Source organism: Macrobrachium nipponense, chromosome 10 (assembly GCF_015104395.2).
Source record: "Macrobrachium nipponense isolate FS-2020 chromosome 10, ASM1510439v2, whole genome shotgun sequence".
NCBI classification, from domain to species: domain Eukaryota; kingdom Metazoa; phylum Arthropoda; class Malacostraca; order Decapoda; family Palaemonidae; genus Macrobrachium; species Macrobrachium nipponense.
Window position 1 is genome coordinate 19,220,242 of NC_087204.1, and position 13,720 is coordinate 19,233,961.

Here is a 13,720-nt window from a genome sequence, read left to right on the forward strand (position 1 = left end):
TGACTTTGTCCAATCAACGTCACGTCTGGTCTGTTTGCACGTATCACCCTATCCGTTCTGATACCATAGTCCCAGAGGATCTTTGCCTGATCGTTTTCTATCACTCCTTCAGGTTGGTGCTCGTACCACTTATTACTGCAAGGTAGCTGATGTTTCTTGCCACGGCTCCAGTGGAGGGCTTTTGCCACTGAATCATGCCTCTTTTTGTACTGGTTCTGTGCAAGTGCCTGCATTCACTTGCTATGTGGTTTATGGTTTCATTTTTTCGTATTGCACTTCCTACATATGGGAGAGGATGTTATTTCCGTCTATCGTACTTTGAAACATATCTGGTTCTTAGGGCCTGATCTTGTGCCGCAGTTATCATTCCTTCAGTTTCCTTCTTTAGCTCTCCCCTCTGTAGCCATTGCCAATTGTCATCGCTGGCTAGTTCTTTTGTCTGTCTCATGTATTGTCCGTGCATTGGTTTGTTGTGCCAGTCCTCTGTTCTTTCTGTCTTTCTCCTGTCTCTGTATTTCTGGGTCTTCATCTACTTTTATTAGTCCTCTTCCCATGCACTCTTTAGCCACTCGTCTTCATGGTTTTCAGATATTGCCCCAGTGCTCTGTTTTCGATGTTGACGCAGTCCCTACTATCTTAGTAGTCCTCTCCTCCTTCCTTTCGTGTTATGTATAGGTCCTGTCCGTATTTTGCTGCTCGGGTTGGGGTAGTGCGTTTGTGTATTGTCATTTGTTTCCTGGTTTTCATGATCTATGGCTCGCGGAGTTCTGCCTTCGTCCATTCCACTATTCCTGCGCTGTTATTATTATATTATTATTATTATTATATTATTTATTATTATTATTATTATTAGCGTGTCGTTCTAATTCACCCTCGAACAACATCCTCTTTATTTGTTTATTCATAAATTGATGAGGGGGCAATTATTGCCTCCCATAAAAAATTAAACATTTAAAGTAATGTCAAACATAATGATAATGAGAGACGCTATAAGTGCTCATTGTACTATGTGTTATCGCTAAAGTAGTTCGATTCACTGCGAACGCTTATGGTGTTTTGCAGGTTGACCCACTCAGTTCGGTTAATTATTTTGTCGTGGCGAATAACAACATCGCCCTCGTAACTATAATTAGGGAGTACTGTGATCTGAAACGCGCGAGTAAAAGTTATACGAGAATGATTAACAACACGAGGCCAAACTGGGTCAGGACTTTTTGTCCGAGGCAGTCACTGGAAGGAATTCAATTCACTGAATTTAGCCCAAATCGACAAACACTAAAACTGAACCGGTATTTGCATCACCCAAGTGTACGATTGTCATTCATTCACCAGTGTTCCTGAATTGTTGCCCAACTTTATATTTTATTATGATTATGAAGTTACAGTCTTTCTTGGTGTTAATTTACCTTCTTAACATTTGTCTAAATGGAAATACTATTCTTTACAAGTTCTTGTGACTTCTGAGATAGCTAACGATCACAGCAGGCGTAAGTGAATGATCTTATTACTTCCTTTTGAATTCTAAATACTATAGCAATACATTCTTGTATATGGATGTTTTAATTATATTCCACATAATAAGAAGCTAATTACGGTTCCGTTGGGATTGCTGGAAACGCCATTAAACACAAGGCGTATGTATATATATTAGGGCTGTTGCCTTGTATAATAAGGTGCCCTATGAGGTAATGTTAGACTTGCGATAATCTTACGCTAAGTCGGTTGGTTATGCACTTCCATACTCATTGGAATGTCTTGGGGTTTGCTGATAACTTACGAAGTGGTTATGATGACGATGTGTTCTACCAAACCGATTGACTCTGGGTGATAAAATATAGTATTGGTTTTCTTAATGGAAACGAATTCACACAACGAGTTAAGGAGATTATTATTGATTTACACCACCCGAGTCAGAGATTATTATGTGTTGAATTCCATGTTTACTGATTTAGCACTCATAAATATTCCTAGCGCACTCTATTGCAGTGTTTGTTTTTAGTGCTATTAATTCTATATAATGTGTCGAGGGAACTATTAACACTAAAAAGTGTTTATTTCCCCTGTCAGACTCGTAATTCTGTTAATAATTCTACGTATATTCTTTCAAGGATTGATTTGGCACGTGATATGCCCTTAAACTGACAGGTGTATTAGTGTGTCCCATGTTTTCATGACACGTGTTACAATTAGTTATGTGCTTTTTATATCTGTAAGCATTGTAGGCCAGTAAAATAGTGATTTGGCTTTCTGAGACATAATAGAGAACCCTGGATGACGGAATGCAACCAGTTTAGGACGATTGGTATGAAAGAGATTACTTCTACCTGGTCGTTAGTCACCTGCTGTGTTCTTTGGGTTTTCCTCGTCACGGACTTACATATAATATTACATTTGATTACATAATTCTGATACACATACTTTAAATATACTTTTGCTTTAGGTTTCCGTTCGAAGTGTTATTGTTTTTGCTTCACTGCTGACCCTGTGTTTCCGTTCGAAGTGTTTATTGTTTTGCTTAGCTGCTGACCCTGTTTCTGTTCGAAGTATTTATTGTTTTGTTTATTGCTGTTGACTCTTGCTTTGTTCAATTTGTAACAGTTCTGCGCTCCAACCCAGGTATTCAATGTTCATGATCTCTTGGGTTAATGAATTTTCTTGTTTAGATACGGTTTTAACAATAGGCACGGATGTTTCTATATCTTTTAGTCCAATTAATGGTTCTTTGCAGTATGGTGCAGGTTTGCGGGATAATGCGTCAGCTATGATATTTGCTTTCCCAGGTAGATATCGTATCTTGGCTCCAAAGACCTGAATGATCATATGCCGCCGAGTTCCTTTGGGACTGTGATTAAAGCCTTTGAAAAACTCGGTAAGGGACTAATGGTCAGTAAGGACTTTAACAGGATAGCCGCAGATTATGAACTTAAAATGTACTAGTAAGTTAACGATACCTAGCCCTTCCTTGACTATTACTGCCTATTTACTTTCAGAGGATTTTAGTTTACATGAATAAAAAGCTATAGAAAAGAACTATTTATCATATTGCTGAAGTAGTACCCCTCTTACCCCTAGGTCTGAGGCGTCTGTTTCTATAAAAAAAAAAAAAATTCCTTACTTAAATCCGGGACTTTTTAAGTTAGGTGAGCTGCATTGTTCCGCTTTTAAGATATCGAACGCCTGTTGATGCTTTTCAGACCATAATAAATCTATGCCCTTCTTCGTAAGAAGAGTTACATATTTACATACGATTGTAATACCCACTACAGCGCAAAAGTGCTGTATCCCCTTTTTATGTTAATAGGTACCGGAAGTTATGAATAGCCGACACCTTACCATGGACTACTTTAAGACCTTGACTAGACACATAAAACCTAGATAAACATGTTCGGTTTTTAAAAACTCACATTTAGATATTTTACTCTGAGATTATTTGTCTTTGTCTCTGTAGCACTAGCTCTAGTTTATGTGAATGTACTTCTAAGGTTTATGTTTTCAATGACATCCGTTTGTCCCCAGAGATCACTCGCTAGTGGAGAAACTTCCTGGTATTCAGATAAAAGATAAAAAAAAAATTTCTGCTGAATCTCCTCTGCTTGAATGACTTTACGGATATTACTTTAGATAGAGTATAAGAGATTCATCTACGACTGGTTGGGCGTGATTAAAAATTAGCAACAATAAAAAAATGCGATATTTATATTTATAGGTTTTGTGTTAACTTGTTGCTGCGAGTCAACCGTGTATAGGGCATTGTTCGCGGAAATCGTTATTTCAGAGTGTTGGGAAGGATTAAAATTTCAGATCCCAACAAAGTCTTTTTACACGCACTAAGACATTCGAGGGTGCATGCGTCTTGAGATTTTGCGTGCAAACTGTGACTGCGGTTGTGGGAGAATTGTGTTGGGTCGTTGAACAATATCACGATTTATGAGACAAATGATTGGTTCCTCTATACAAGTTATTATTTGATTAACTGTCTCTTTTTGTTCAAAACGGATTTTAATATGTTTGAAGGTTTATAGACTTTTCCTTTGATAAACGCGCCTTATTGACAGGAGGTAAGGTAATGTTTTGTATACACATAGATGGATATCTTACAATTACGCTAGATACAGATCGATGTTGTTTTGATAAACTACTAGAGGTATCTGTATAAGTGCTCACTTATCCGGACTTCTCAATAGGGAAATTCGAACAACAGACAGTGAGTCCGTAAATACAGGATATTACGTGTACTAAAGGAATAAAACAAGATATTCTAATTTTTACGGCGCGTACTGTCGGCTTAATCCACAGTATTTATAATAACTTAATATATTAAAATTACGAGAACCTGCTCTATTACTTGATACGGTTGTGTGATTCAAAATAAGGAAAATTCCTTTTTTAAATTTCAAAAAGGTATTGGCATGAGTGATCCAACATCGCTTTTCCCCGCTTGCCAGAGTCGCTTATTGTGTGGAATGTGCTATGCTTTTGAACACTCGGCAGATTTAACTGACCCTGACCGTTGACTAGATGACACAGTAACCAAGTTTGCCTTAAGCAACGATTTGTTTGGTTTTCGATTTTTTTAGGGCTACTGTTTACCTATTACTCTTTATAATAATTAGGATTCTTCTCTTTATTACCATCGGCAACGTATTGTGTGTTTTTAGCATTCTGTTGTTGGTTACGTATAAAGCAACGAACGTATGAATGACTTGAACTATAAAGAATTGAGTGATTACTATTAAAACAGTTATTTCGACTGCATTGTCGTGTACTTGCTGTTTGTTTACTTCATTCTTTGCTAAAATTTGAAATAGTGAGGGATCCTGGTCAGTGCATTTAGCCTAATGAATGTTTTTTACAGACATGTTATTCCTTGCAATCCAGCCGTATTTTTAAAGTTAAGTTGAGTCATTGAGGTTCGATATTTTATGCATATAACTAAAAAAACTCAAGGCTAAAACTGCGATCGGGACCTTGCACAGGAGCATTTTATTGTCCTGACCCGAAATAGTGTTACCTCTAATTTATCTAGATTTGTATGGGTGTTCCACTTGTTTTTGTGTGTTTTCTTATCACTACTGTGCCTAACGACCCTATCCATGCATCTGTATAAATACAGACGTCCACTGCGTAAACGCATATTCACTGTTTAATATGATTTGTTACGTAAATAATTAATAATCACCCAAACTGATAAAATTAACACAGTATATGATTATGATATTTCAGTAGAACTTCTGGAAACAGAAACTCAAAGATAAAAACTCGCAGTAGCGAAATCTCAATGATGTAGATAATTTCTGTAAAAAAGTAAGATTAAGAATGTCTCGTAACTTCAGCCACAGGAATAACGAAAATTCGACCTGTAAAGGAAACACTCAGTTACTCCAAATGAATAAAAAATTGTACTTAGCTTGATTTTGTGGGAAGTCACGGTGTTCCGATAACGATGTGCCCTTGGCCCTCCTTCTCTGTTTAGCGGATGACCTGGTTTTTTTGGCTTGAGTTTCCCCCGTGCGCGTTGTTTGGATGATTCGTGTCCTTTGAAGATCGATGCTGAAGATGCGTTCGGTTTGTTTCTTGAAGTTATGTACTGCTGAAATCGCTCACTAAACGATGATACTAAGTTGCTTGAAGAATCTCTTGCTATCGTCGTCGTTGATTTCTGATATGATACATTATTCGTTATTCTTCGGAAGACGTTGAAGAGTTCTTGTTGTTTTCTGAAGTTGCTCACTAAACGATGATTCTAAGTTGCTTGAAGAATCTCTTGCTTTCGTCGTCGTTAATTTCTGATATGATACATTATTCGTTATTCTTCGGATGGACGTTGAAGAGTTCTTGTTGTTTTCTGAAGTCGCTCACTAAACGATGATTTCTAAGTTGCTTGAAGAATCTTCTTGCTTTTGTCGTCGTTGATTTCTGATATGATACATTATTCGTTATTCTTCGGAAGACGTTGAAGAGTTCTTGTTGTTTTCTGAAGTCGCTCACTAAACGATGATACTAAGTTGCTTGAAGAATCTGTTGCTTTCGTCGTCGTTGACTTCTGATATGATAAATTATTCATTATTCTGGTTTTTCTTCGGAAGACGTTGTAGAGTTCTTGTAGTAGTCTGCCACCAATATTAGGGCTGTTGCCTTGTATAATAAGGCGCCCTATGAGGTAATGTTAGACTTGCGATAATCTTACGCTAAGTCGGTTGGTTATGCACTTCCATACTCATTGGAGTGTCTTGGGGTTTGCTGATAACTTACGAAGTGGTTATGGACGACGATGTGTTTTAACTCATGATGATATCTCTCTGATGTGAGGTTCTAGTAGACAAAACACGAAGTATAAAAAATACATCTATTCTTCTGAGATTACATGAGGAATATCAGACAGGGTTGTACAGGTCTGCCAATGACGATGGCTTGATCGCTTTTGCCAACGATGATGGCTAATTCCACTCTCTTCTGACTACCATCTCGGTTACAAGTCATAAAGGAAGCAGACAGTAGCTCGAACATATGAACATACATACAAATGAGACACATTACTAATCACGTAGGCTGTTTGAATTATAGGTCGTGGTAGTTGTCTCCAGCAGGAAGCTTGGACTAATGTTTCAAAACAAATGAATGACCACAGGTGACGGCATGTCAACTTAGCCTACTTTATTGTATACGTCATTTTTATCGTCTCTGGTCTGATCACATTCCTGCAAGCAATCTGGTTGACCTCTTTAGTTTTAGTTTTTTATATATATGGAATAACATTCCATATTTTTATTATGTAATCACTTACATATAAGTATACTGTAAATGAGCTTCGCTAATGGTAAAACCCTATTCATTTTGCCGCCTTCTACATCTTAAGATAGTTAATGGTATGTGGCCGTCCTCACCATGAGCACGGAAGTAATTTAAATAGAGTTTTGAGACAAGTTTGCCTTTGTATAAACTTCATGGTTCCCTGGTCGGGATAAGAGGTAGCAACTTGCTACAAATACGTGGAATGAATTCAGATATAGATGTGATATAAGTTTCCCTATGTACAAACTGCATAAGACCCAGGTGGATAAGAGGTAGCAACTGGCCTAAAGCGTTTTGGACCATCGATGCAACAAACACTTGCACAACATATATTGCAAGATTCCCACTTGATGAGAAACTGCAAAACTAGCAAATCAAGCGGCAGAGGCTGCTACTTGCACGATATTCATTATCACATTCCCATCCTACAAGAGACTGCCGGACTACCAACACTCCTGTAGCCTTTTTCTGAAGGTTGTATATCCTATCCCCTAACAACCGTAGCCCTTCCCGTAAGTTAGTCCCTACTGGTCTTTTGACTATTATGGCTCAAGTTTTCCTGGAACCCCACAAACGTCATTCGACGTTTTCCGTTTGGCATATTTCTCGTCTTACTGACGCAACCCGACTTGGAATTTACGAGGTAGTAAGTAATAGGAAAAAAAAAACGTCTTTCGCTGGCGATGACGTAGCAGTTCCTCGTGAGCTTATCCGGTTCTCTATAGAAATGGAAATTTATTTAGGAAGAAATATTTCAGAATTCGTAGCTTGCTATATATTCTTTGTGTCTTACCGAAGAAAATGTCACAAGAAAACGGTGAGATTTTTTTTTTTTTATGTCGACAGACAGTCGTAAAGATAAGAGGGTAGCTGAGTTTTCGCTTACTCGGGTAGTAAGCCCATGAACTACTTTGTTGTTGTTGTTGAGGTTGTTGTTGTTATTTTGGTTTATTTGGTAGGAAAGGTCTATTGAAGAGCATATAAGGCTCCGAAAAACGCGTTTTGGTTTTTAATTAAAGATACAGGAATTTTAGGATAGGATTTTATGATTTATTTATTAGAATGAAAATGTAAAAAAATTGCATCTTAAATATTATAGAACAATTATTTCTAAAAATATATAAACATATTTATTTCAATTTTCGTTGGTGAAAACAATACTCTATTTATCTGTAGATTTTAGCACGTTTTGATTTACGTTAAAAGTACGAGTATAATGTTAACAACTTATGCGTGATGGGAAAATCTTGCACGCGTCCCGAGTAAGTATAAAGGTCGGATAACGCCTTTTTTTTCGTCGTTTCCTCGAGTCTGGATCCGAGTACTCTCTCTCTCTCTCTCTCTCTCTCTCTCTCTCTCTCTCTCTCTCTCTCTCAATAAGATTATCAATAAAACTACACCTTATAAAAAGATGTGGTTTCTGAATTCTGATATTGTATTGAAGTTTGTATACATACAGGCGTTTTGCTCACTGGCTGGTTTTATATATATATATATATATATATATATATATATATATATATATATATACACACACACACACACACACACAACACAGACTGCTTACATACTCGTCTCAGATTGCTTCTAACTGCATATATATGTGCGTGCATTTGTGCATTCATGTATGCGCATGCACAAGTATGTAGGTGATTTATGCTCGCACTATTTCCAACGTTCTGGTTTTAAAAATATTGCAGAATAAGATTCAAAACAGAGTCATTTTAGTGAGAGAGAGAGAGAGAGAGAGAGAGAGAGAGGAGAGAGAGAGAGAGAGAGAGAGAAATCAGGTCGGTAGGAAGTAAATCCATAAAATTGGTTTGCAAGATATTTGACAGATGTACCTCACTGTTAACGACTTCGCTTCACTATCCATAAAACCTGGGTTTAATCCCGTGGGGGGAAGTTTAGAGCAATCATACATCAGTTCGAAAAGAACAAAGTTTCATATATTTGTCTATGAAGGGGAAAAGAGAAAGAGAGAAAGGGAAAGGGAAAAGAAGGAAAAGAGAGAGAAAAGTCTTTAACCTGTGAAAATGAATTCCACTTATTGAACCGATACTCCCGAATCCTCCTCAAAACACATCTTCCCCCGTAAGGGGGTAGTGCCGCCAGTGCACCACATGCGGTGCACTGCAAGCATTACTTGAGGTGCTTTGAAACATCCCTTCGGCCCCTAGCTGCAACCCCTTTCGTTCCTTTAACTGGGGGGCCTGGCCTCCTTTCATATTACCTATCTTCCATCTTGCTGTTCACCGTCAAAGTCCAGCTGATTAGCAGTTTCAGGCGCTATTTGATAATATCGGGAGGTTTGACAGTCTGAGCTGACTCATATTTCATCTTAGATAGTTTGCGATTATTTTTAACTCAGATAAGCTTCCGATCAGACGAAATACGCGAGAAAATCTAGTATAATACCAGACCAGACCTGCTCAAAAGATGCCAGAGTTCCCCCGGGTGTGATGGCCCCTCCCCTCCGCCTCCTCCATTTGAGTTATGCCACCGCTTGCAGGGAGGAAAATGCTTGCAAAAAAAAAAAAAAAAAAAAAAAAGCTGACGGAGATAGACATGGAAATGAAATAATGCCGAGGAGTGAAGACGTCAAGACTTAACCTTCCAGGTTTCCAGTAAGATCGGCTACTGACAACCAGATCTTTGCGTCGGCTTCTGGCGTAATGAATGTTTCCAGGAAATCCTGCACGCAGTATTAATGTGGTCGTTTATCTTACTCTGCGATGCCGATGGAGAGGCATTTCATCTGAAAAAATTTTTTTTCTGGTGGTGCATCATTACTACATTACTCTTGATAACACCGAGAAATGAATATAGGGTTAGCTTCCAAAATGTCGATGGTGATCGTGATAGGTTTAAAGATAAAATGGTTGAAATAAAAGTTAAAAAAAAATTTCCCGTAGGGGGGTTGTACCCACAGTTGCAACCCCTTTCGTTCCTTTTACTGTACCTCCTTTCATATTATCTCTTCCATCTTACTTCCCACCCACTTCTAACAATTGATTCATAGTGCAACTGCTTTGAGGCTTTCCTCCTGCTACACCTGTTCACTGTCAGTTTCTTTTTTTAAGTGCCTGGCCTTTGGCCTAAATTCCATATTCAGTTCAGTTCAGTTCTAAAAGTGGATAACTAAAAAATAACAGTAAAAAGTAACATATACAATAAATTAAAATTTTGTATTTCTGCTGTCATCACTCAAAGAGTTTGCACTGCAGTCTCACCATGAATTTTCAAATATGTCTATGTATTCATCTATCCATCCCTCATCTTATTCAGATACGCAAATTGAAGAATCCAGAAATGTTCGAAATTCGAAGTGGTTTCTATTTAAGGCTAAAAGGTTCCATTAGAAATGGTCCAGTGAACACCCCATTTGCTCACCCTCGAATACAAGCCTCTTTCCAGAGGCATAAAACTAATCGCTTTGGGTTTAATTGCAGCAATATTCCAGCGCAAATATGATTAATCTCATGGCAGTTTTCGTCATTGTTGTTGTTGTTGATCAGTGGCACCCTTTTCTTATGAAATAAATGTTGATATATTGGTGAAAATAGTTTTCCAATCCATTAGCTTCAAACGACTGTTCCCCTAAGGGGTTAGTGCCGTCAGTGCACCTCACGTGGTGTACTGTAGGCATCACTAAAGGTTCTTTGCAGCGTCCCTTCGGTCCCTAGCTGCAACCCCTGCCATTCCTTTTACTGTACTTCCATTGATATTATCTTTCTTCCATCTTGCTAACACCTTTCTAACCTACCTACTCTTAATTTGCATTCCAGCTCTGAGTGACCTCATAAGTCCCAGTGCTTGGCCGTTAACCTAAACACTATATTCCATTCCATGACGACTGTCTTTGTTGTTATTAGATTCATTAATCAGTCAATACTGTGAGAAATATGATTTCTTCGCGAAACCCGTGAATCAATAAATACTGTGAGAAATATGATCTTGATTTCTTTGCGAAACCCGTTAATCAATAAATGCTGTGAGAAATATGATCTTGATTTCTTCGCGAAACCCGTTAATCAATAAATACTGTGAGAAATATGATCAGATTTCTTCGTGATTCCCGTTAATCAATAAATACTGTGAGAAATATGATCTTGATTTTTTCACGAAACCTGTTACTCAATAAATACTGTGAGAAATGTAATATTCACTTCCTCGCGAAACCAATTACTCGCCGCTTCAGGGCGTTACATTCATTCCTGTTCCAGGAAGATTGAGAGATATCCCTTACCTGTGGGTTTTGTAGGCTTCCAGGAACCATAGACTTAGGCAGCACTACCTTTTGTCTGAAAGCAGATTTAACCTTACTGCCATTGTTATCAACCTCTCGCTCTCTCCTTTTCAAGCCCCTGTTAGCTCGCGTTCTGAGACTGGCCAGAAACACCACCCTAAGTTGGCTTTTCTCGTTTTTATCGAACTTGGGAAACCAATCCTCGATCCAATTATCGCTTTCAGTTACCCCCTTTCACTCTGCTTCAGGACAATGCAATTTCGACATCAGAGGTTTTCGTCAGAGGACTCTATTGTTGTTACTTCTAGAGCTGATCCTGGGCTTAATTTATATTATAGTCTTGGTATCCATATATATATTGGTTCTAGATTATACATGGCAGCCTTTTCAAAGGGTATAGTATTTTCTCTTTTTTTTCTGTCACAACTTCGTCTATGTTTGCTTGGTGTGTCGTTGGTGTATTGTTCAAATAAATAAATAAGTACACACACACACACACACACACACACACACACACACACACACACACACACATATATATATATATATATATATATATATATATATATATATATATATCTAATAAAAGGAGCCCATAAAAACACCAAAATATAGAGAAAAAAGTACTATATTTCAGAGACTGCTGTCTCCCTCTTAAGGTAGATGAAATGAGAAAAGTTTACAGAAAAGGTGGTATTTATACCAAGAGGTCCTTTTATAAGATGGAATTCTGTTGTTACAGAACATTTTTTACCAGCCATATATATATATATATATATATATATATATATATATATATATATATATATATATATATATATATATGCTTAAAAAACACTGTAGATGCACGTGACTTCATAAATAAGCGCATACCAGAGGAAAAATGGTAGTCAGAAAACCAAGCGCTTTCGTCTTTACTCAGACATTGTCAAGGAGGGTTAATGAAGTACAATTGGAGAGAAAGGTCTCAGGCACAAACAAGATCAAGAATACCAGATGGTTAATTGTCAAAAGGGTAAAAATTAAGAGATAATCCAGGATTATCGGATATCACACGTCACAAACCTAACCGAAATTACAAAGTACCTTTACAGTCCAAAACATGTAAGAAATGAATATATTAATTTTGTTGCTTATATTTATCTACAACTTTTTTCATAATGAAAGCATCAAGTTTAAAAGAAAATTCTGATATTTGTTTTTTATCATTGTCAGACATTTTTTTCTTTTCATAGGGAAGTGTACGTAGTATATAAACAACGTTCATAGAATGGCGGATCTCCGTTGTTACTCAAAAACTATCTTAGCTTGCTCACAAAACGACTTATAAAACAAATTAGCAAAAAAATAAATGCAAAGAACTTTTAGTATTATGTCAGACACCCAACGAAAGCGGATCTATGAAATTTTTAAATCATAATTAGTATTTTATGAGGTTTTCGGAAACATTCTGATCCTCTTGGTGTTCCGTTATCCATTAACATTTGCTCGCCTCCGGATCTGGTAATTAATCAACGATGATTTTTTATTTATTTATTGGTAAAGCTAACTTTTGTGAGGAAAGCCGCTTTATCGTATCTACACAGGATTCCTGTTTCAAATTTTGCATTCATTTTATTTTGAGTTTGATAAACCTTATAGCTAGCGATAATGTTCGTTACACCAGCTGTTGTTATCTGGTATGCTTTAATCTCTATGCATTGGTTTGTGTTGCCTTTTTTCACGAAAGCGTCGATTATCCACTAATCATAGAATCTAAAGGAGAGTTTTATACTAGAAAAGTCGTGACTTTTAATTCTATGTTGCAGATGGATCTTAGCACGAACATCAATATTTATTTCATCATAATTTCCATTTCAGTTTTATGTAAAAGAAAATTTTTAAGATGGCTTTGTCTGTCCGCCATCAGATCTTCAATACTAGAGGATAGAGTGCTGCAAATTGGTGTGTTGGTCACCCATCCAATCATCAAACATACTAAATTGCAGCCCTCTAGCCTCAGTATTTTTTATTTTAAAGTTTAAGTTAGCTAAGATCGTCCGTCTAGCAACACTATAGGACAAGGGGCTTGGGTCATATAGCCTTATAAGTTTTTTATTTCCTTTAAGGTTTAAGTTGGCCATGATCGTGCTTATGGCAACGCTGTAGGATAGGCCGTGGCTGAAACTTTCTTTATAAGCCGCGGGTCATATTTTCGGTGGCCTTGATTATGCGCATACCTAGTGTAGGAAAACTCGGACTGCGCATTGTTTACTAGTTATAATTCACGGTACATTACTTCTTTTTTTGACATCATCAGTCAGTCGTCCACATTGAAAGGGAAAACGAGTTCAAAAGTTATTTATTTCAAACCGTGAGATAACATCCCGCCAGAGTCAATTATTGAAGTTCTGAAGACATTAGACCAATTTTGTCAACCAGCTCCCAACTGTTGACACTTCCCCTGATTCGGCTGATGGATGGGGCCGACGCATCTGTGAGGTGTTTTTTTATTCGATTGTTGGGGGCGTTCTGTGACGAGTGGGCGAATGGAATGGGTGTGAATAAAGCGTAATAAAATTACCATCACAAATATAAAGCGATAACAGAGTTAATTTGGTTAGAATTCATTCTAGAAAAAACAATAAAAATAAGATAAAATTACTCTGCACCAGACTTTGCAATTCAAGATTTCCATTT